This window comes from Microtus oregoni, unplaced genomic scaffold, assembly GCF_018167655.1.
Source record: "Microtus oregoni isolate MIOR12 unplaced genomic scaffold, Mior012 000021F_ref0000039, whole genome shotgun sequence".
In the NCBI taxonomy this organism is placed as follows: Eukaryota; Metazoa; Chordata; class Mammalia; order Rodentia; family Cricetidae; genus Microtus; species Microtus oregoni.
The window spans coordinates 33,250,614-33,272,488 of NW_024543080.1; the positions used below are offsets into that span (position 1 = coordinate 33,250,614).

At 34.2% G+C, this 21,875-nt stretch overlaps 1 pseudogene; it reads right to left on the reverse strand.

Annotated features, from left to right (window-relative positions):
• LOC121460748 overlaps positions 1-14,900 on the reverse strand; it is a 54,758-nt pseudogene extending 39,858 nt beyond the window's left edge.
• Between the last annotated feature and the right edge of the window lie 6,975 nt (positions 14,901-21,875).

Below are 21,875 nucleotides of genomic sequence, written 5' to 3' on the forward strand. Positions count from 1 at the left end.
GTAAGTTTGTTTGGGGGATTAAACATAAAAAAATGAATTTAGATGATAGCATATCTATTATTGAAAAAATCACATCTTAAAATGATATAATAAAAGTCTAATATATGTTAGACAAATAAAATGCAAGTTTAGAGGAAACATACTTGAATAATGTAATTTCTTTATGCAATTTTGAGTTAGAGTAAGGCATTCCATCTCTCAAAATAATTTCCTTCTTTTAGAAAAACTAAAAGTAACATCAACACAATAAAATTGAGGGTAACAATGGACAATGATGCAAAGTATAAGATGGTGCTAAAAGATATTCATTAAATAATGGCAAAAGCAGAATTATTTAAATCTACTATATATATGCATTCCATTAATATGTAAATGTTAATAAATTTAAATTTTTAGTAATGATTTGTTCTGTTCTTCATCACTTATTTAATCAGTATTAGTACAAAGTTAAATAAATGTACTAAAATGATTTGTGTTTTGATTTTTTTAATTCAACAAATGATTCCTTTCTTATTATTTTGCAATCATAGTGTTACACAGTCCAAACAAAAACAGAGTACTAACAATTTCTTTGTAGTATTAACAACTGTACAGAATATGAGAAATTTGATCATTTTTTTTATGAATAGCAGAGTGTTTTGACTTTATACTTACTGATACTCTGTTAATGAGACGTACCAAATGCTGATTTCTTTGCTGTTTTTCAGACAGCATCTGCCATTGAACTGATGTTCGTAAATATAATTTAGACTGGAAAAATGCAAAGCCTATAAATGGTCATTTATGTATTACTTTTTGGCTCCTTTTTCCCTGCCCCTTCCTTCCACTTCCTTCCATGCTTCTCTTTATTTATCCTATTAAGGAAGCTTTTACCTTGTGAAAAATAGACTCCATACTAAGAAAAGTAATCTCTATGAATAAAGATATTGTTGTTTTGCATTATTTTTCCAATAATTAACATATTTAATGATGTCAAACTCGAAATAGTATTTAGGCATTGGTAGTTCCCAATGGAATAAAAAGTGCCAACAGAGATAGAAAGGTGGAGCGAATATATGATAGTTCTGGCACAGGACTTCCCCCAAATTACAAACTTACTCATTTCTGTTTGTCCTCTCCAGTATATAATAAGTATTTTTTCCTATTATGGAGGCCAATTATATGAAAATTTTTAAATCTATTATTGGAAATTGCTATGCTAGACTTGCATTAATTTTCCTAGACCCATGATGATTCTACACAGCATATAGGATCTTGAAAGTAACTCCAAATTACTAATGATATCTAAAAAATGTGAATGGTGAGAATGAGAATGAAAATGTAGCCATCAAAATACAATTCACATCAGTCACCCCAAACAGTATTAGCAACCCTCATAAGAGGACAATTACTGTAAATCATAATTTAGACTAATAAAGTTCTGCTTTAAAAATGCAGAATAATGAATATCAGTGTTCCTGGTTTTCTGTTGATGAATTAATCAAATGTGAATCATTCAGATAAAACATGTATTTGTCAGTATATTCTTAGCCTTTTGAATATAACCAAATATAAACTTATAAGTCTAAATGAATTTAAAAAAGATTGATAGTTAGATGAGGATACCTTGCATACAAATAATTGTCTTAGATGTTCTAATTTGAAGATGAACCTTTCCGTGAATGAATTTTAAGTGTTGGGAACATAATTAATCCTATTAAACAATGCTGAAACAAAATCCAAATAGAGTACTATGTTACCACACAGAAATTAAAATATACTGGCACATATATCCAATGAGCACACCCAAATAAACATCAATATATGAAAATGATAGAAACATCTGTTTAACTTTATAGAAACAAATACAGTATGGGACAGAACTTTTCCAAGTTATATTCAACTTTTAATGTTCATCTATGACAAATGAGAAATATTATATTCTTTTTTTGCTATTATTTTGTTTTTAGTGTTTTCATTTGTTTGGTTTTGTTTTGTTTTATTTTGTGACAGAATTTTATGCACTCCAATCTGGTGTTCAACTTTCCACACAATGACATTAAATTCTCCTGCTTTTAATTTTCAATTGCTGGGATTTATTGTGTGAAGAGTTATTTTTGAAGTATGTAACAATGGTATTATCATCCCAGACAAGAACCAGCAATAGATCAAAATATGGCTATTTACAAAGCCCAACTTGCTGAGCCAATGAGTTTCACTGTGGTTACTTACTGGAATTCGGGTGAGGGGTAATGTAGAGGATCAGAAATGACTCAAGGACAGCTGTATTAGTAAAGACTACCCCAATATGTGTAGTACTTCTTAAAAGTTGGAAATCAGTGGCTCACTGTACAGTCTGCAGATAACTGACAAAGGTGCAGTGTCCTTTTCCAGAGGCTCACTTAGTCCGCATCTTTTAATGGTGGCTAAGCTGCTGTTTGTATCCTCTAAGCAGTTTTGCTGAGCTGTGCTTCTATCAGCCTACTCGGCCGGCCTTTTTTCAGGAAGCTGGGCTTGTCTCAAAGTCTTCTTTGAAGACTGGTTTATCTGAAATTAATTCTCAGCACTCTTTCCTGTTTACATATCTCGAAATGGGAGGGTCCTAGTGTATCTGGTCAGTCTAATGATTTTCTAAAGTGATGTTAAATTTTAGCTTTCTTTCTTTATCTTTTTTCTTTTCCTTTTTTTCCTTTTTGTAATTTTTGAGACAGCGTTTCTCTGTAGCTTTGAAACCTGTCCTGGAACTAGCTCTTTTAGACCAGGCTGGTCTCAAACTCACAAAGATCCTCCCACCTTTGTCTCCGAGTGCTGGGATTAAAGGCGTGTACCACTACCTCCCGCCTCCTTTGCTTTCTTTTTTAGGCGCTTCTTTGCATGATGGCACAGGATGTTTCAACTTTGAAGGAAAGTGCTGCATAGCTGATTATATACAGGTATCACGACCTCTTGAAATTCTGCAAATGCATACAAATACACACGTATATAATCTTAAGAAAAAATCATATTGGAAATAATAATTATAGCAAACTGGTTGTCTCATTGCAGACTTTCAGTAGCAAACATGCAGATTCTAAGTTTATTATTTAATACATTCAATGAAAAAAATTGAATCACTTCGACAGCTGTACAAAGCACTACGTGTGAAAATACACGACAGCTCCTCTCTCTTATACAACTTTGCATTTTCATTTAGTTGAAAATAAAAATCATTGAGTAAAAGATTAATAGAATTCATTCCTATATTTTTTTTCTATCTTTTATTTTTTTTTGAAAATAGATTCTAGTTTTCTACAATACATCCCGACCAATTTCTCCTCCCTTTACTCCTTCCAGCTCCTTCCAACCTCGCCTTTCTCTCCCAAATTCACTCCTTTTATTTCTAAGCTATAAGAACTAATAAACCAAGAGATATGTAATGTTAAAAATACACCATATTTTTGGCAACAAATTATTTTACCAATGAGATAATTTGGGTATTTTTAATATATACTCCTACAACACAAGAAAAGAATTCATTTAGTTTCGTTCTAAAGCTGGTTAGAATATCATAACCCCAGGCACATTAGGGTAGTTAACAAATGGCCTCAGGATAATGAGGAATTAAATGTCAAAAAACTTTTTTATGCATTTCATCACTGTGAATGCAATATTTACATTTCTTGACATAATAATATTCATTATAAAACGGATATTTCTTTTCTATAGTTTCAGTAATTTGTGGGGCTCAAAATATGTCTTTTTCAGTAAATGACATGTGTAGTACTCAATTGAAAATCATTATAATTGCACTATTATAATTTTATAGCAATAAGCTAAGATTTCTTGCTTGCGTTACTAAATATAACAGAAGTTCAATACTGTAGTTCCATTTTGGTAACTGAAGGCTTAATTTTTGGGTAATGTTAAGGAAACAGGGACAGTTAAATAGATAAAAAATCAAAACATATTTCATATAGAAAAAGTTGAAATATATAGAAAAAGTTTGAGGGAAATTCAGTAAATTTTAGTATTGAGCTTATTAGCTGTTTGCAGTTACAGCCTGATGTGGAGAGCTTAACCATGGAGTAGCTTGGATAGGGAAATTTCTCAGAAAACTGCTATGTATTGGGAAGGTTTCATGGGCTCAAATCAGATTTGAGATTCACAGTCTTCCAATGGCCGAATTGCCAAATTATTGTAATTTTGAAATATAAAATCAAACGTTCTTTGAAGGTATCAAGTTCAGGGTTATATATTAGTAGTATTTGCCCCTCTGAAAAATTCTAAACATCTTTAAATGTTTTTAAAATACTTTACTAGTTTTTTGAGAATTTCATTCAACAATTTAATCATATTTACTCTCACTTCAAATTCTTTCATATCCATTCCTTCTTTCAGTTTTTCCCTACCTATATAAATTTGAAGGTATTTTTGTTTATTTTCTATTTGTTTGTTTGTTTTTCTATTTCTTCCTTAACTCCCATGAAGTCCAGTTCACACAGCTCACTACTCTTGGCAGTGGGAACTGTCTTAGGTGTAGTCATGTCCTTCACAGAAATCCATCTCACTCTCTCTCAGAACTTACCAAATACCCATAGCCCAGGGCATGAACATCCAGAAGCCTTCCCTTGACTGTGGTAAACTACATTCGAAACAACACAAGTCTCAACAGACTCTTCATGTACCTTCTCACCTGGAGTTATTATAGCTTCTCCAGAAAGGGCATCAGGTACTCCACACATGTTACTAGTTTACTTGTTTGTGTTGCTGCCTCAGAAACTGTTACTAAAACTAAGTGTAGTGAATAGAATTGAAGTCAATCTAGACAGACATTCCAACGCTAATACCCGTATAAGTATTTGAATTATATAATAATATAGTGTGATTTTTTTTACTCTAAACCAGAGTGCAGGGAAAATGTCCATTTATTTTTTCTAATCCATATATATGACATTCATTTTAGTATGATTTGAATAAGTTTGGCTTAAGCATATTAGTAACTGGTACTTAAAACTTTCAGCTTGAATTTACAAAATAAATAGAATTAGTGTCCCAATAATTGCAATCAAAATAGTACAGTGCTACATATCAATAAGCTGACCAAATCATTTTGCTTATCAATAAAATCATTTTTTAGAAATAATTTGTACTTCTAGTTTAACAAATACAAATCATGAATACCATGGAAGACCACAATGTGTCTTATGAAAATACTCATGTGCCGATACTCTTGCACTTTGCTAGCTCTACTAGGTTGTTTTAAATTTTTTTGCACTTGGTATCAGTGGTTAAATTTAATTTAATTTCCAATTAAAAATAATTTGCTGCAGTTTGCATTTGAGTATGCACACTGCAGTTTGATGGCACACAGTAATTAGGGTTCAGAAGAGGGAAGGTTTACAAAATGTTGATTAACGATTTTAATTACAATATTCTTCACATTTAATTTTAAAGGATGCAGGTTAAGAAGTGGTAGAGCATCTTCCAGCATGACTTGCATATCAGTAGACAGAGAAAAGATGAGATTAAGGGGCAGGTCATTTTACCCTTTGAGCCACTTATATGAAAAGAAGAAAAAAGCCCTACCCTTTGCTGCTGAATGGCTTCTATGGATAGCTTCAGTAAAAAAGGTAGCCATTATATTTGATGATGTACTCACTGGTGACTGCAACAGATTCCAAAGGATAGACATGAAACCATGGTTATACAATTAACCCTCTTTAATTAGGAAGGTTTGAGTAGTGCGGGGGATTGTGGTTGATAAGAGTAGGGCTAATTTAAGGAAGGCAGAGGACAAGAGTAATGTCTAGTAATTATCTAGAATGTGAGATATATATAATATAATATAATATAATATATATGAGGGTTGCTGATGTAATTAGCAATTCTTTGCTTGTTTACCAATGTTGCCAACAAAAATCATATAGTATAGATTGTTAACTAAATACAATCCTTAAATTTTTTTGATTTATGTAATTTAAAGTATTTTGTGGTGATATTCAACTGAGTTTTAAATATACTATAGCTGAATAATCAAAAATATAAACCATACCAATTAAAATATAGTTTGAGAGAGTTACAAAATTTATAGTTTTAAGACATATTTTGCATAAAAAATCCATATTTTCAGATCATAACGTAAGCTAATTCTATATGCTAGTCTTATTTTAAATTGTTTATTGAATTATATTAAAATAATCAATTCATTCCATTTATCATCTCACTATAAAATTTAATGTTTTTATGAGAACAGAGAATTGCTAATAAGTTTATTCTCTGAGCTTTTATATATTTTACAAAACCATAAACATCTGGTAAGCATTTAGAAGGAGCCAGTTACTCCCAATTCTTTGATATTCTAGGTAAGTTAGGTGTCAGTGGGCTGCTTGAGAGTTACTGAAGTGGGTACTGATTAAAGGACCTGGACAGAATTCAATATTTTTCTTGTTGGATTGCTTTCTATCTATGGGCAACAATAGTGTTTACATGACAAACATACAGCAATATCTGGGGAAAGAAAAAAATAACACATTCACCCACCATTTTATGTGCCCTGTGACACTGTCGCTAAGTAGCAGAAATAACCATATTATCCCAGCATGATTGTAAACATATTTTAAAGTGTGCATCTGAGAGGGGATCTCCCAATGTTTGTAAGAATGTAAAGATAAGCGCAGCTGTGAGGAAATGACATTGTTAAGGCGCCACTCTGTATTCACACCTCCAAGGGAGGGCTTGGGGAGGTATCAGGCACACTGGCTCCTTATATATCATGCTATTCTAAGTAGAGGGAAGACAAAGACAGACTTTTGTATTGCCTTGTTTCCACTTGAACTTTATTAATCTCAAATAGATATTCATAATCCTCCTGCAACATTGGCTCAGAGGTAGAGTTCTAAAGATACTTGGCATAACAAAAGATAAATGCTTGGGCTTAGGAAAGAGAAAAAAATTATTATTAATTCATCATATACATTTATTATAGCTTAATATAAAAGTATGTATGAGAAAAACACAAAGCCAAATCACTTATTCGAATCCTAAATCCATCGCTTTTAATGCATAATTTTATAATAATGTACAGAGGTCAGTAATTGACAGGGGTTCCATTTTAGTGTGCTGAATATTTGGTAGGAAAACAACATATTGAAATAGCATTTATTTGTTAACACAGAAAAGTAGCTGAAAATAGATATCTTTGATCCCTTTAATGAATTCAGCATCACACCCCTAAGTACAAAAAACTATCACATTATGATTCTGCGCGGCTAGCTGCTGCCTTGCTACTAGCTTAACCACATCTCAGAACAGTGTATGGGTGCAGGATTGTGTGCGTTCATTTTCCCACTTAGGTGCATGTGATGCTAGAACAGGTTTATTTTTATTTTTTGCAGAATGTAGTATAGTTAAACGTTTTGATCATGAATATACATTTCTTATGTGATTATGAGAAATATGCCATGCCAAGATTAGTTCAAATAAACATGTCATATATATTCATGTGCACATATCTGCAATTGGAATTTTGACAGCAAAATACATTTGTCTTTCATGTTGATTTATCTCATCCATATTATTCAAAATGTGAAATGAGAACTAATATATATAGAATGTGTTTATTTTTTTCAGTTTTCATTTAAAGATTGAATAACTATATCCTATTGTTTCAAAGTATTTGACAACCTAAAGAAATATATACCTTATTATTTGAGAGGTAACACACGGATGCACCGCCAAGATTTCCCTGCAATTTTATTTTTGTATGTAGCATATCTAGATCTAGTCAGAAAATCCTTTTTTGCTTTTCAAATGTGCTGAATTTTTAGGAAATGAAAATTAGTGCATTTATCTTTCTGATCAATGTCAGGTATTCATCTCTTGCTTTTCTTTTAGTTCACTTGTAGTATAACATGTAAGCTCTACTTAAAGGATGTGAGAGCCTAAAAGTACAAAGTATCTTAGCGTTGTTTTCAGATGGTGTTGCTGACAGAGCACACTATGGAGGCAATCCATAGGACTCTGATGGAAGTGAAGGGTTGTATTCACTCGGTAATTAGCATTATTAGCTTTAATTTTGGAGTTGTAACTCATCTTCCTATTTGGTTCAGAGAACAATTTAGATCATAACTGAAGCTCTATGTGGACATCAATTTCTACTAAAAATGAGTGTTTTCTAAAATTTTATAAATTCTTCTTCTTTTTTCTTCCTGACACAGTCTGCTACTTTTTTATTTAGTGAATTATTTAAAAATGGTTTTTTATGCTTGAGAATTTCTCAAATGCAAATAATGACATACAATCATGTCTACCACTGTCTCTCCCTCAGGAACTCATCTCATATTTATCTCATCAAATTTCTCTCCTAACATCATGTCATTTTTTTTTTGTTAACTGCTTACCAAGGCCTTTGTGCTGCCATGTGTGCGTGGCTGTGGGGCCATACTCTGGACCATGGGCATCCTGGAAGTGGCCACATTCTCAAAGAATGCTGCTCTCCCTTGCAAATGAGTATCCGTTGCCAGTAGATGCTCAGGAAGAGGTGCGGCCTGGAGATCACCTATATCAGGATTCTGCTGACTGGAACTCTAACCATATTCCTATACCAGGAATGTAGCATCAGGTAGGAAATACCCTATTCTACATCAAGCCTCAAATATAATAAGAAAGTGGCTAGTTATCCCATAATTTCCTGCTACTTTTGCATCAGTTGTCATGTCTTGCCTAAAATGTCAGAATTGCTATGCACTACCCAGAGCTGGGTGAGACCGTCAATATATTTTTTTTGTCTTTTTTTTAATTTATTTATTTATTAAGGATTTCTGCCTCCTCCCTGCAACCGATTCCCATTTCCCTCCCCCTCCCCTGATCAAATCTCCCTCCCTCATCTGCTCGAAGGGCAATCAGGGTTCCCTGACCTGTGGGAAGCCCAAGGACCGCCCACCTCTATCCAGGTCTACTAAGGTGAGCATCCAAACTGCCTAGGCTCCCACAAAGCCAGTACGTGCAGTAGGATCAAAAACCCATTGCCATTGTTCTTGAGTTCTCAGTATTCCTCATTGTCCACTATGTTCAGCTAGTCCGGATTTATCCCATGCTTTTGCAGACCTAGGCCAGCTGGCCTTGGTGAGTTCCCAATAGAACATCCCCATTGTCTCAGTGTGTGGGTGCACCCCTCTTGGTCCTGAGTTCCTTGCTCTTGCTCCGTCTCCTTCTGCTCCTGATTTGGACCTTCAGATTTCTGTGCGGTGCTCCCATGTGGATCTCTGTTTCTGTCTCCTTTCATCGCCTGATGAAGGTTAATATTCATGAGGATGCCTATGTGTTTTGCTTTTGGATTCACCTTATTATTTAGCTTGTCTAGGAACATGAATTATAAGCTCAATGTCCTTTATTTATGGCTAGAAACCAAATATGAGTGAGTACATCCCATATTCCTCTTTTGGGGTCTGGCTTACCTCACTCAGGATAGTGTTTTCTATTTCCATCCATTTGTATGCAAAATTCAAGAAGTCCTTGTTTTTTACTGCTGAGTAATACTCTAATATGTATATATTCCATACTTTCTTCATCCATTCTTCCGTTGAAGGGCATCTAGGTTGTTTCCAGGTTCTGGCTATCACAAACAATGCTGCTATGAACATCGTAGAGCATATACTTTTGTTGTATGATAAGGCCTCACTTGGGTATATTCCCAAGTGTGGTATTGCTGGATCCAGGAGTAGGTTGATCCCGAATTTCCTGAGAAACCGAAACACTGCTTTCCAGAGTGGTTGCACAAGTTTGCATTACAACCAGCAATGGGTGAGTGTACCCCTTTCTCCACAACCTCTCCAGCAAAGGCTATCATTGGTGTTTTTTTATTTTAGCCTTTCTGACAAGTGTAAGATAGTATCTTAAAGTTGTCTTCATTTGCATTTCCCTGATCGCTAAGGAAGTTGAGCATGACCTTAAGTGTCTTTTGGCCATTTGAAGTTCTTCTGTTGAGAATTCTCTGTTCAGCTTAATGCCCCATTGTATAATTGTTTGATTAGCCTTTTACGGTCTAGTTTCTTGATTTCTTTATATATTTTGGAGATCAGACCTTTGTCAGTTGCGGGGTTGGTGAAAATCTTCTCCCAGTAAGTGGGTTGCCTTTTTGTCTTAGTGACAGTGTCCTTTGCTTTACAGAAGCTTCTCAGCCTCAGGAGGTCCCATTTATTCAATGCTGCCCTTACTGTCTGTGCTGCTGGGGTTATACGTAGGTCTCCTGCGCCCATGTGCTGTAGAGTACTTCCCACTTTCTCTTCTATCAGGTTCAGTGTGTTCGGACTGATATTGAGGTCTTTAATCCATTTGGACTTGAGTTTTGTGCATGGTGATAGATATGGGTCTATTTTCTTTCTTCTACAGATTGACATCCAGTTTTGCCAGCACAATTTGTTGAAGATGCTCTCTTTTTTCCATTGTATACTTTTAGCTCCTTTATCGAAAATCAGGTGTTCATAGGTTTGTGGGTTAAAGTCAGGGTCTTCTATTCGATTCCATTGGTCGACTTCTCTGTTTTTAATGCCAATACCAAGCTATTTTCAATACTATAGCTCTGTTATAGAGTTTGAAGTCAGGGATGGTAATGCCTCCAGAAGATCCTTTATTGTATAAGATTGTTTTGGCTATCCTGGGTTATTTGTTTTTCCATATAAAGTTGATTATTGTCTTCTCCAGATCTGTGAAGAATTTTGATGGGATTTTGATGGGGATTGCATTGAATCTATAGATTGCTTTTGGTAGAATTGCCATTTTTACTATGTTGATCCTCCCAATCCAAGAGCAAGGGAGGTCCTTCCATTTTCTGGCGTCTTCTTCAATTTCTTTCTTCAAAGACTTATAGTTCTTGTCAAATAGATCTTTCACTTCCTTGGTCAGAGTTACCCCAAGGTATTTTATGCTATTTGTGGCTATCGTGAAAGGTGATGCTTCTCTGATTTCCCTCTCTGCTTCCTTATCCTTAGTGTATAGGAAGGCAAGTGATTTTTTTGAGTTGATCTTGTATCCTGCCACATTACAAAAGCTGTTTATCCGCTGTAGGAGTTCTTTGGTAGAATTTTTGGGGTCGCTTATGTATACTATCATATCATCTGCAAATAACGAAAGCTTAACTTCTTCTTTCCAATACCAATCCCCTTGATCTACTTATGTTGTCTTATTGCTATTGCTAGAACTTCACGCACTATATTGAAGAAGTTTGGAGAGAGTGGACATCCTTGCTGTGTTCCTGATTTTAGTGGGATGGCCTTGAGTTTTTCTCCGTTTAATTTAATGTTAGCTGTTGGCTTGCTGTAAATAGCTTTTATTATATTTAGGTAGGACCCTTGTATCCCTATTCTCTCCAAGACATTTACCGTAAAGGGGTGTTGAATTTTGTTGAATGCTTTTTCAGCATCTAATGAAATGATCATATGTTTTTTTTTTCTTTCGGTTTACTTATATGGTCGATTACATTGATAGATTTGCGTATGTTGAACCAGCCCTGCATCTCTGGGATCAAGCCTACTTGATCATAATGGATGATTTTTCTTATTTGTTCTTGGATTCGGTTTGCCAGTATTTTATTGCAAATTTATGCGTTGATGTTCATGAGTGAGATAGGTCTGTAATTCTCTTTCTTGGTTGGGTCTTTGTGTGGTTTTGGTATCAGGGTAACTGTAGCTTCATAAAAGGTGTTTGGCAGTGACTCTTCTGTTTCTATATTGTGAAATACATTTAGGAGTATAGGTATTAGCTCTTCTTGGAAGTTCTGGTAGAATTCTGCATTGAAAACATCTGGTACTGCGCTTTTTTTGGAAGGGAGATTTTTTGATAACAGTTTCTAATTCTTCGCGACTAACAGGTCTATTTAGATCGTTCACCTGGTCTTGGTTTAGCTTTGGTATATGGTACTTATCTAAAAAAAAAATGTCCATTTCTTTTGCATTTTCCAGTTTTTTTGGCACACAAGCTTTTGTAGTAAGATCTAATGATTCTCTGAATTTCCTCTGTGTCTGTGGTTATGTCCCCCTTTTCTTTTTTTTTTTTTTTTTTTTTTTTTTTTTTGGTTTTTCGAGACAGGGTTTCTCTGTGGTTTTGGAGCCTGTCCTGGAACTAGCTCTTGTAGACCAGGCTGGTCTCGAACGCACAGAGATCTGCCTGCCTCTGCCTCCCGAGTGCTGGGATTAAAGGCGTGCGCCACCACCGCCCGGCTATGTCCCCCTTTTCATTTCTGATCTTATTTATTTGCGTGTTCTCTCTCTGTCGTTTAATTAGTTTGGATAGGGGTTTGTCAATCTTGTTGATTTTCTCCAAGAACCAGCTTTTTGTTTCATTGATTCTTTGGATTGTTTTCTGTGTTTCTATTTTGTTGATTTCAGCCCTCAGTTTTATTATTTCCAGTCTTCTACTTCTCCTGGGCGCGTCTGCTTCTTTTTTTTTTTCTAGAACTTTCAGGTGTGTTGTTAAGTCCCCAATGTATGCATTCTCCATTTTCTTTAAGTGGGCACTTAGTGCTATGAACTTTCCTCTTAGCACTGCTTTCATTGTGTCCCATAGGTTTGAGTATGTTGTCCCTTTATTTTCATTAAATTCAAGGAAGACTTTCTTTCTTGATTTCTTCCTTGACCCAGGTGTAGTTCAGTAGTTGACTGTTCAGTTTCCATGAGTTTGTCGGTTTTTTGGGGGGTAGCGTGGTTGTTGCCTTCTAACTTTAATCCGTGGTGATCTATTAAGACACAGGTGGACACTGTTATTTTTTTGTATCTGTGGAGGTTTCCTTTGTTTCCGAGTATGTGGTCAATTTTTGAGAATGTTTCATGAGCTGCAGAGAAGAAGGTATATTCTTTCCTATTTGGGTGGAATGTTCTATAGATGTCTATTTAGTCCATTTGCTTCATTACCTGCAATAATTCTTTTAATTCTCTATTAGGTTTCTGTCTGATTGACCTGTCCCTTGGAGAGAGAGGTGTGTTGAAGTCTCCTACAACTAGTGTGTGTGGTTTGATGTCTGCCTTGAGTTCTAGTAAAATTTCTTTTATGTAAGTAGGTGCTTTTATATTGGGGGCATAGATATTCAGGATTGAGACGTCATCCTGATGAATTGTTCCTGTTATGAGTATAAAGTGACCATCTTGGTCTCTTCTGATTGATTTTAGTTTGATGTCAGTTTTGTTAGAAATTAGTATGGCCACACCAGCTTTTTTCTTAGGACCATTTGCTTGAAACACCTTTTCCCAACCCTTTACTCTGAGTAGGTGCCTGTATTTGTGGTTGAGATGTGTTTCTTGCAAACAGCAGAATGTTGGATCCTGTTTTCGTATCCAATCTTTTAGCCTGTGCCTTTTTATAGGTGAATTGAGCCCATTAATATTAAGTGATAATAATGACCAGTGGTTGTTTACTTCGTTTATTCTTATTGCTTTTGGTAGTAGAGATTGTGTGTCTCCCTTCTTTGAGATGTGCTGGTGAAGGGTCGCTAGATGCCTGGTTTATTGTAGGCAGTGTTGGCAGTGTTGGATTCCTTGGGTTGCGATTTTCCTTCTATTACTTTCTGTAAGGCTGGATTTGTGGCTACGTATTGTTTAAATTTGTTCTTATCCTGGAATGTCTTGGTTTCTCCATTTATAGTGAACAAAAGCTTGGCTGGGTATAGTAGTCTGGTCTTGCATCCATGGTCTCTTAGCTTCTGCAGTACTTCTATCCAGGACCTTCTGGCTTTCATTGTTTCCATAGAGAAATCAGGTGTAAGTCTGATCGGTTTACCTTTATAAGTTACTTGGCCTTTTTCCTTTGCAGCTCTTAATATTCTTTCTTTAACCTGTATATTTTGTGTTTTGATTATTATATGGCAAGGAGATGTTTTTCTTTGATCCAGTCTGTTTGGTGTTCTGTATGCTTCTTGAATATTTAAGTGAATATCTTTCTTTAAGTTGGGAAAGTTTTCTTCCATAATTTTGTTGAAAATATTTTCTGGGCCTTTGAGCTGTGACTCTTCTCCTTCTTCTATTCCTATTATTCTTATGTTTGGTTTTTTTTATTGTGTCCCATATTTCCTGAATGTTTTGTGTTGAGAATATGTTGACTTTGCTGTTTTCTTTGATCTGTTCGTTTATTTTCTCTATGGTGTCCTCAGAATCTGAGATTCTTTCTTCTAGCTCTTGTATTCTATTGATTATGCTTGTTTTTGTAGACTCTGCTCATTGACCTAGATTTTCCATATCCAACTGGTCCTCAGTTTGTATTTTCTTCCTTGCCTTCATTTCATTTTTCAATTCTTGAACTGTTTCCATTACCTGTTTGATCGTTTTTTCTTGGTTTCCCAGGGTATCATGTACGTTTTTACTCATTTCTTCAAACTTTTTGTTATACTTCTCATCCATTTATAAAGGGCATTTTTTACATGTTGTTTAAGGGAGTCTATTGCCTTCATAAGGTCAATTTTTTTCCACTTCTTCTGTGTTAGGTTGTTCAAATACTTCTGTTGTAAGATCATTGGGTTCTGGTGTTTTCATGTTGTTATTGAGATTATTGGTTGAATTCTTGCCTTGGCGCCTGCCCATCTCCTCCTATTGATCCTATCTAATGGGTCTTTTAAAAACCGGATCAAGTTTCCCTGCTGGCCAAGGGCTCCGCTTACAAAATGCCCTAGCTCTGTTTCCTGGTTCCTGCCCCAGGCCAAGAACCCTCTCACCCTTCCGAAGGGTCTTCAGGACAGGACCAGGCTCCCCGTGTGCCAGTGACCTGGCCAACCAAAGGCCTACCTCTTTGATTTAATTGTAGTAGGGCGATCTGCTCTCCTTATTGCATGCCTGTCCCTGCCGCTTGGGTGTGCCACCGCGCCAGTCCCCCAAAGCCTCTTCCTGAATGCAGTGTCGCAAAGTGGCGTCTGTCCGCAGCGCCGCCTCTGTGAGTCTGTCCACTGTGCCGCCTCTGTACATCTCCCGTCAATATTTTTATCAAGAAAAGCATGCTTGGCACCTTCCAGCAAACTGAAAGCTAGTCATCTGGGAAAGTTTCCAGACAGAAATGAGAAAGGTTTTCCAATATCCTTTTATCAAAGTATACGGTGTTCTCAGCAGTAGAACCTTGTCATGTATTTTGGTAGAAAACCAAGAATCTGTTTTTTAATGATTCCTGGGTTCACCATAACCAAGAAATCAAATAAAAGTATTAGATGCTAGAAAATTAAAATTCAAAATAACAGTCTATTTCATCTCTCCCTGGTCACAATGAGTTGTACTCATGGATAGAAGTGACAACAGATGATTTGAGAATATGGTCAAATTGGGAATCCTATGGACTGTTGGTTAGTAGCATAAATAAATGTAACCATTTCAGAAAGCATTCTGGAGTTTTCACAAAAGAAAAGAAATCAATTTTTACACAACTCAGTTCCATCACACCTAGACATAGGCCCAATTAGGTTTATATTCTCTTGAAGAGACACACATTCATGTTTGTTATTGATTTATTCAAATAGCTAAGACAATAACTAAATTTAGAAGACCTCTAATGAATGAAAGAACAAAAAACTGATGTACATATTACAAAGTACAATATTAATCAGCTATAAAGAAAAAATCTTTTCATATAAAATAGATGGAAATAGAAAAGGTTTTAAATGAGTAAAGTAATTCAGGCTCAGTAACATAAAAACATAAAGAACACAGAAAACTTGGAAGGACATTAATTTGGAGAGCAATTTGTTAAGGGATGAGAGTCTAGATTATAGAAAAGGTGAAAGAGAGATGGAATACTCAGGGTAGAACACACTAAATTTGGAGTAAGTTTGGATAGTGCAAAATAAAAATAAGGCATGACCCCAAACAGTAAATCAATACCTATATAGCAGTCTATAATCACATAAAGTTCTTACCAATAATAGGAAGGAAAGTAACATATATTTAAAATGAGTGAAGAAGAAGACTGTGGGCTACCAAAGAATTTATTGGAAAAAGGGTAGGAGGTAACAGTGGCTTATTAAATCAACATTTTGAATTTTCAAATATAAATTTAAAGAATAATGCCTATTTTCCTTTTATTTGATCAAGCGTATATGTTTATTTTAGAAGAAGTACAGTTAGATTTTGGGGGGCTCTCCACTTACAAATAATGACACATAGATCTATTATTAATTATGGAAGTTCAGTCTTAGCTAACACTTGCCCAACTAGCTTTTACACCTTGATATAACCCATTTATTTTAATCTATGTTTTATTTTCTCCTATTAATCTCTCCTTATTTCTCATGCATCTTCCTTCACCTCTGTCTGGGGTCTTCTCCTTCTTTGAACTCTTTCTCTGCCTAGAAATCCCACTTACACCTCCTGCCTAGTTATTTGCCATGTAGCCTTCTATTACACCAATCATGGAAATACATTTTCAGACAGTATATAAATATTCCTCAGTGAATAAATCCTTTTCATTTTAATTCTAATAATTGTTTATTTTGCTGGCCAAATGTAATATTATTTTGTGAAATTACACCATATATTATTTACTATGTAAATTTAAACTATATTTGAAAAAATATTCAATTATTTTATATAAAATTTGATATACATACCATATACTATACATACTAATTTGAAATACAATAAATATAATGTGAAGAATATCCTCCTTTGAAAGGAAATTCATATTTTGTCTCCATTGATAATATTAAAAACTCTCATATTCAAAGTCATTATCTCATAGCCTCTTTCACTGCTAAAAATTTTTTAAAAAGCCATACTTTTTGTAAGTTATAACTATGAATAGTTGTTTACAGAATACATTATTATCAAAAAGATGACAGATATATGTAAAAATAACAAATTCTTTAAAACTAATATTTAGCATGAACATTTCTATAAAGTTATTATTTAATATTCTAAAACCAACCAGCTGAAGTTGCATTTTCTTCATCATAAAAGCTGCATTTATTAGCTTTCTTTAAAAATATTTTAGATATATATCCAGATGATGCTCAGTTTTACTAAAAGTACATGTATTAAACTGTGTTCATTGTTTGTCATAGCCAGAACCTGGAAACAACCTAAATGCACCTCAACTGAAGAATGGATAAGGAAAATGTGGTATATTTAAACAATGGAGTACTACACAGCAGAAAAAATAATGACATCTTGAAATAATGTAGGCCAATGAATGGATCTAGAAAACATCATCTTGAGTGAGGTAACCCAGACTAAGAAAGACAATTATAATATATACTCACCCATAAGTGACTTTTAGACATAATGCAAAGAAAACAGGCTTACAATTCATAATCCCAGAGACCATAAACAACAATAAGGACCCTAAGAGATGCATAAATTTCTAATCTATATTGGAAGTAGAAAATGCAACACCTCCTGAGTAAATTGGGAACATGGGGACCATGGGAGATGATAGAAGGGAAGGGGAGAAAAAGGAAGGGGAGCAGAGAAAAATTTAGAGCTCAATAAAATCAATAAAATATAAAATAGCTGGTATTTAAGGATACATGTGAGCTTTCTATTAACATTAATTTATTCATTACATCATCAAATGAAATAGCAATTTATTTCTCCAAAATAATCTGTATACTACTAACAAAATGCAGGTTATATAAAGTCAGTTACACATGAAGTAAGGAAATGGTCAAATGTCAATCAATTAAAAATAAATGAAGCAATTCCTAGCAAGACATAGAACATGTGTTTGGTAAAATATATAATACCAAATGGTTAAAATATTTCGGTATAATATTCTATTCTTTGTGACTTTGAATATACTTGGTGACAAGTGATATTTCTTCTATGAGAATTGAAAATGAAAATATAAAAAGTCAATAAAACAAAAACTGTTCTTTATAATTATGGTAGAAATACTGTTAATATTTAATTAATCAATAATTTAATTAATAGATAACTAATGCTGTCTAGCTGCATTGGAAATTTTTTTGTTTCATGTCTATTCATTTTCCAGATCAATGTGATTTAATCTTAGCTACTTTGTCTTTAGATTAAGCTAGGGCATTTTTATATTTTTCATGATCCTTCTAACTGTATGTTTAAAACCTAACCCTTAATGTCTCCAAGTATTCATGTATCTGGAGATAAGACTAGTAAAGAGACAATAAAAAATTTTGTTCTTAGAGTGACCTTTAACAAAATCTGACTGAATTCCATAGAAGAAGTTAAATAAGTAAGAGAGAGAAGGAAGAGACAGACAGAGAAAGAAAGCAAGAGAGAAGGAGGAAGAGAAAGAGGAGGAGGAGGAGGAGGAGAAAGTGAATGTTAACAGATACAATAAAGAAAATAAATGTGAGGATAAAATGGGAAGGTTGTGTTCTCTCAGTAAGTCACGAATCAATTTGAGTCAATCTCTGGACATTGTTCTTGCACTTGAAGCTCTGTCACTGCTAGAAATGGTTTTGTTTGCTTAAGGAACTAACTCAGTGACATTTCGTATAAAATTCTTAGCCAGTTAGTATCAAGACCAAAGAAAGTAAGACTGATGAAAAGGCCCTATATTCAATTATGATTAAATCATTCTCCAGTAGATTCAAAAGACTATGTATTTGTAACAAAAAATCTTATAATCTTAATTTCTCTTATCCATGTTCAAAAAACTACTCAAAGTGTTTTGAATCAAAGATATTGATTACAATGAAATACCTATAAATATATTTATATAATTATTAGATTGTAACTTTTCAGTCTGTATAAAGGCCAGTCTTTTTAAGTGAAAATGTGGCATGTGTCTAAGAAATGTTGACCTTTTCAAATCTAAGCACATTTTCTCAGTTGTGGAATGTATTATTCCTGAAAAAAAGAACATGCTTCCTTTGATCTCATGAAATATTCAAAGTGATAATGAAGCATGTTTTGCCTTCTCATAAACCTGCTAAGATATTATTTTTCTAGTTTGACAGTGGTGAAAATTTTATCACACAGCATGCAATGTGTTATTTTGATACATTGACACCATATCAAACTTTATCTTTACACATTCAAATTTGTGACTATGAATATTTCTGTACAAACTTCATAAACAGTTTCATGTAATTTTAAGAAAATTATTAGTTTCAGATGATTAATTGCTTTTTGTACTGTTAATTAGTGAAGGCAATGAGATGAGGGTAGTGATAATGGATTAGCATCAAATTCTTTTTAGAAGCAATACAAGTATAATGTAATATCAAACCTCTGAAAGAGTTCTTTGGAGTTGTAGTAACTAACATCCTAACCTTCTAACATTATTTATAGAACTTTTAGTAATTCAGTACTGGTGATTTTAGATAAAGGATAGAATTTAAAAAAATATTTCAGTAAGTTGAGCATCCAAACTGCCTAGGCTCCCACAAAGCCAGTACGTGCAGTAGGATCAGAAACCCATTGCCATTGTTCTTGAGTTCTCAGTAGTCCTCATTGTCCGCTATGTTCAGAGAGTCCGGTTTTATCCCAGGCTTTTCCAGACCCAGGCCAGCTGGTCTTGGTGAGTTCCCAGTAGAACATCCCCTTTGTCTCAGTGTGTGGGTGCACCCCTCGCGGTCCGGGGGGGACTTAATTGGGGGAGGGGGAGGGAAATGGGAGGTGGTGGCGGGGAAGAGACAGATATCTTTAATAAATAAATAAATTTAAAAAAAAATAAATAACAAAGAAACAAATAAATATGATAAAATAAGAAAAAAATATTTCAGTGTTCAAAGTATCATAATTCAATCTTATAGCCACTGTTTCTTTTCCCCACCCCATTTCTTTTATACAGAATGGTTTTTCTTTTTCAGAAATATAAGTTAATTTATATGGCAGATGCAAAACAAAAGGCGACACAACCCATACCAATAGTAGGATCATAGTAACCCTAAAACATAACCAGGTAGAATGATTGCATTTCTGTGGTTATGGTCAAGTACCTTCAAATTTCAAGTTCAATGTCTTATTTCTGGAATACCTTGACTCTCATGTGCTAACTCATAACCGTTGTTATTAACCCTATCCAAGTCTATCCTCTTTTCTTCATCTCTGTTCCATAAACTCTGTAATAGCAAGATCTGGAGTTGGGAAAACTAAATAAGAATCATGATATCCCACTGTTCTAAAAAATGTTTTCTCAGAAATTTTATGATGAATTTAAATATGAGTAGTATATGTGTTCTTACAATTTGGTTATTAGCCTAACATTTAACAACTGAGCCATATCTTTTTGCCCAATGTAAAAATCTTAAGTAGTTCTTGACTGACATGGCAGCTTTCAATAACTAGGTATGTATACATTTTTAACTCCAGATAGGTGAGAGATTAAGGTCAACATGTTTATGCCCTGCCTGTTCATGTTAGCAATATTTTGTCTCAAAAGAAAGAATGTGATTTTGATGTGGGAGGGTCTTCTGTTTGTGTTGATTTCATTGGTTAATAAAGAAACTGCCTTGGCCATTTGATAGGCCAGCCCCTAGGTAGGTGGAGTAGACAGAACAGAATGCTGGGAGGAAGAGGGAAGTGAAGCAATCTCCTCTCTGGGGCAGATGCCATGGAGCCAGCCACCAGCTCAGACATGTTCAATCTTTCCTGATAAACCACCACCTTGTGGTGCTACGCAGATTATTAGAAATGGGTTAGTCAGGATGTGAGAGTTAGCCAAGAAGAGGCTAGATATAATGGGCCAGGCAGTTTCTTTATTGACCAATGAAAGTAACACATAGACAGATGACCCTCCTCCATCATGATTTATACATAAGGACTTTTGGATACCAGATCATTTAATATTTGTTCTAATATACAGTAGCTCCTAGAATCAATTCCCAATGTCGTAATTAAGTAAGTAAATTAAAAAAATAAATATAAAATGTCATCATCATTTCCATTTCCTTTTTGATTTGTACTTTTCCACTCTTTAATATATATTTAGACGTCATTATGCTTTAGTGTATTGGTAAGTACTGTCTTCTAAATCTAATTACACATATCTGTAATTTTCTTCATTGTGACATATAATAAAGAGAAAATGTTGATGCCCAAATCTATTATATTTTTTTTTAAAGCATTTTGTTCTCAAGTAGTTCTTGACTTATGAAGAAGACCATAAAGTGTTGTAGTTTTCCAACCATATTTGACTGGTCATTTCTCCTCAGATCTACAAAATATTATAACAGTAAGATCAATCATTCCCTTTGCCCATTTTTAGCTATAGGTTTATGTACATTGAAAAGAAAATTTAAGGGATATTTGTGATTTAGCATATTGTATAGGTTTCTGTATTACTTAAGTTACTAACTACTTTTTGGTATGGCAATGAAATAGCTTTTATTTTGTATTGAATAAATGTTGTTTTAAACCATTATGTTTTTGTTATATATACATTTAAGCCACAAGTGCACGTATATACATTTGTCTTCCATCAAAAGGCATGCTTATAAATTTAACATGTGAATCAAAGCAGTAACAATAAAGCACTTAACATGTAGATGCTGCCTTATTTTTATTTCATAATATTCAGAGAAGTTTGAGTACAACTTGTATGAATTAAGATATGATGGATAGCTCCATACCAATAATGTAAAACCCATCCTTTAATTTATGTACTCAGTCATGTTACACATATTTCTATTTTGAAGGATTAACACCATAAATATGTAGTCTACATAAATCCAAAAGTATTAACCATTTTAATAATTTTAGAGTAAGCTTAGAGCTACATTGAAGAAATAAGATAACATTACTGAAATCAACTTGTTATGCCGCCTATGCTTTTTTCATTTTCAAAGTTCAGAAACACTGGATTCAAATATTTAAAAGTAAAATCAAATAGTTATTCTGAACTCTTCCATCTTTAATATCTTGTAGCCTTACCTGGGTCTAGTGTCAGAAAGATGGATGTCTATAGTGTTTCATGTCCCTCAGGAACTTTCCAGCACCGCCACTCTTTATCTTGATGACCTACCTGGGTGA